The following is a 4000-nucleotide window of genomic DNA, read 5'->3' as shown; positions in this document are numbered from 1 at the left end:
AAAGGAGACACAGAGGAATTATTTTGTTTGGCAGCTGTCTTATTTAACAAGCAGAAAAGTTGGGCAGCTTCTATGAAGCCAACAGTAGATATTTGCTCTCTTGTACTGCTCCGTAGACACTGTCTGCTTGTGTTTTGACTCGGAATCACAGAATCGCTCGGTTGGAAAAGACCTCTGAGATCATCACGTCCAACCGCTCCTGTCTACCCCCTAAACCATATCCCTAAGTACCTTAGGGATAAGTGACTCAAAGGATGTCACTTTATATTGCTTTTTCTGATAACAACAACAAAAAATAAGTCAGTGCTACTGAAGTCCATGCCTCTGCTGGTTTTAATGAGGTGTCTGTTAATCAAGACTTCTTGCTCTTGAACTCTTAACACGTGACTGAAAACTCCTGTAATCGCTTTGGACTCCTCCAGCCCAGCAGCAGAACAATGTGGATCAGCACTGCCTGCAGAGAGGAAGGACAATTGTGTAATTGAGGTTCAGGGCAAGGATACGCACTTCATGGATATCCTTTTCCAACTGATTTTCTTTGTAGTTGAGGTTTTTAAGTCCATAAAGGAAATGACGGCACATCTTTGAGCTACTTTACCCTTTTGCAAGATGCCTGAACAACAGGTGCTCTAGAAATGGCAAAGCAATTCTGTCAAATTGCATTTCCTATAGTAGCTCTTCTAAAGAAAGAGGTCTGAAAAGCCTACCAGCAATTGACACCAAACGCTTACAGTGCAGTAGCATGGACAGGAATGTGCCTGTTACAGGTACTCGTTTTTTCTCCCCCTGAACACGTTAAATTGAAAAGGTCAGTTGCAGGATATCATCATAGCTGCAGCTGTAAAATGAGCTATGGGGAAGGTGCTCTGCTGCCAGGCAGGCAGACTGCAGCCAGGCTGCCAATCTACAGCGGTAGGAGCTGTGGTGTACAGCCCATCTTCAAATATTCTCCACTTCATAGTATTTTTTTAACAACATTCCAATTTAATCACAGCTATCTGGCTTGAAGTTATTTACAGGATGTTTATAGACTGTGGTAGGCAGGAAGTCAGGCTAGATGATCACAATAGCCATATAACAGTAAAAAATTCAAAACAAGTTAGAAGCCAGAGATTATGCATTTGTTTTGGAGACAATAGATCTTTTTCAGCTGCAGAGACTTCAGCAAAGAGAAAAGTCTGGGTGATGTCAGTTACTGTGAAATAAAATACCTTCTGTTTTGCAGCAGAGCTGCAGCTATAACTTGCCTTTCTAGCAGACTATTGCTGCCTCACAGCCATCACAGCAGCCTACGACATCAGTTCGCTTGCTGCCATAAGCTGCTAGAGAGGCACACTTCTAGCTTCACCACTTCAGCTACCCCAACACATGCACACCAAGGACATCACTCTATAGAGAGGAAACCACAAAGCATTATTTCCCTTGTATTCCTTTTTGAGGATTCCAAAAATCTTCCAGTCTCTTCTGTGTTTTTGTGAGTTCATACTTGGCTTTATATAGAACCCAACTTGTTAAGAAAATAAAGATCACTGTGACAGGCTAGGGTAGAGACTTGGACTTGATTTTCTGCTGTTGCAAATTCAGTTGATCAAAGAGCAAGCATTACATTGGTCAAATCACTGCAGCAAGAGAGAGGAAGAGACAAGCTACAGCTGTCTTCTGAAGAGTTTTATTTGTGCTCTCAGTGCAGGGACCTGCAGCAGAGCTCTGTAACAGTGCTCTTAGTCCAAACGCACAGATACATCTTTCCTAGTCAGCAGTGAGATCACCCATGCCACTGATCTGAACCCAGTAAATGGAAAACGCCTTAGCTTAGCATTTTGCCTTTGTATCACAACATGTTGTCCCATGACTTGAGCTTTTATTGTGTAGTTCATCCATTCTGGTATTGTCAAGCCTTCATTACAAGTTCCAAAGGGGCTTGGTGAAAATATAAAGTGTTACTCTGTGTTTTAAAGGGAAAGCAAGATAACATAGGTAAAGAACAACAGCTAAAATTCATAACTCTTTGCTGATCATTAGGTTTTCCACCCAATTCCAAGCTCTCTCATATTGAGCTCAATATCATTCATAAGCAAACAGGATGAGAAACAAAAGAAACAATAAGTCAGAGACCCATTCCATGAACTTTTTGCATTTAATCCTGCACAAGAAGTTTCAGTCCTTGCCTTCCCTGTATCTTAAGAATTACAGATGACTGACTACAATAAGCAATGGCCTAAGAATAATTTATACAGACAGCAACTAACTAGACTAAGACTTTCCTTGACTGGACACCAGTGCAGGAAACTATGCCAGAAGTTTACCAAATCTGGAGCAGCTTGGAAAGCATGACTGGAAATAGACCAGTTGCCATCTCCTCCACTGTAAAAAAAAAATAAAAAAAATCAGCAGCATCAAGTGAATCTAGCAGCAGACAAGCCCAAAACAAGTAAGAGAGTGCAATTCTTCACAAGATGTGAGGGTATGAAAAATAATTCCCTTGGGATGTAACCAATTCACAAGGTAACTCAACAAGAAAGTGTTAACTGATGTCTGTTTAAGATCTGTCATGTTTAATTGTTGTCAGAATATTTAAAGAATACACCACTGCAATGCTCAACTTAAAAACATTTTTTAGCCACAGCCGGAGACAGGATGCTGCAGCAGGCAGATACCTGGTCTGATTTAGTTCAGCTGTTCTTATGAGCAGCTAGCTACCAGCTGGCTTGGAATGAGGCTTATTTCAGAAAAGCTGAATTCTATATTCAGGTGGGTTTTTTCCTTAAGAATTTTGAAAAAATATGTAGCTTTGCAGAAGTTTGTGCTAGGAATTCTGTACATGCACTTTAACAAATTAAAATGAAAGAGCAACAGGGCCTATAAAAGAGTTTTAAGAGTTGTCTCAGCTTAAATGAGGTAAGGTCCTGCCAGAATAAGTCCAGGGCAGAGGAATGGATGACAAATAGTTACTGACAGTTTATAGATGACAAGCTAGGGGACTATTACGTGATAGATAAAATCATTTGTCCTGAGCCAACTGTTCTGTGACCCAGTTAAGCAAACAACTCCAAATTTCTAGCTGTATCTTCAACAGTCAATACAGATTAAAAATCCAAATACAGGATTTTCTTTTCCTGTTTTGAATAATGTATTTCCCCATGCCCTAGATTTCACAACTCTGCACAAACATTACAGTGTGCACTTCTGTCAGCCTCATGAGCTCAGCAAGGAGAGCCTGTCTCCCTTTCCCCTGAGAGAGGCAAAGGCCAAGTTACAGAGCATCATATAAAAAGTGATTCCAGCCAGGCAGCCTTGTGTATGTTTCAGTATCAAGCTGTTTTCTCTCAAAGCAACAGCAACTGCAACCTGAAACACTGTGCCTGTAAGTCTAGTTGTCATGTCCTACCTCCAACCAGCAAGATGCCCATTCCAGCTGCTTCTTGTATTCTCCTCTGCTACCCCAATAAATTATTAAAAAAGGTCTCTTGCCTTCTCAATGAGATACTTGCCAATTTTCTCTACCTGTTTTCCCTAATAAATCAGTTCACCATCATTCCTTGCTACTATGGAAACAAATCTGCTCTGCCAGAGCCTTTTTTTTTTTTAACATGAGAAAAGACCTGTTGGATCTGGCATCATTGAAGCAGTGAGTGCAGCTGGAAGTGAAACAAATTTGGAGTTCAAGTACCAATTCTACCAGATCCAAGAACAAGGGTTTTGTGTCTCCTGCTCCAAATTTTTCCTTTAGGCTGTCCTCTTCTTCCTAGGGTGTGCTACAGTATTTTGCTAACTTAACTGCTGCAGCAGAGCCCTGAGAAAGTCTAGTATGAGAGGCCAACAAGGTGGAGTTGAACTACAAGTTCTTAAATCAGAAACAAAACAAAACAACAACCACTTTTCATTGGAAGAGCTACAGGATTATATTTGTCCTTAAAAATTTCTTTGATCAGAAACCCAGAGATCTGTCAAATCACAATACAAAAACAAAAGCTGTGAACAGTTACAGCAGGAAGAGCTC

The sequence above is a fragment of the Mesitornis unicolor genome, unplaced genomic scaffold (assembly GCF_000695765.1).
Source record: "Mesitornis unicolor isolate BGI_N332 unplaced genomic scaffold, ASM69576v1 scaffold17565, whole genome shotgun sequence".
In the NCBI taxonomy this organism is placed as follows: domain Eukaryota; kingdom Metazoa; phylum Chordata; class Aves; order Mesitornithiformes; family Mesitornithidae; genus Mesitornis; species Mesitornis unicolor.
This window is presented reverse-complemented; position numbering follows the sequence as displayed.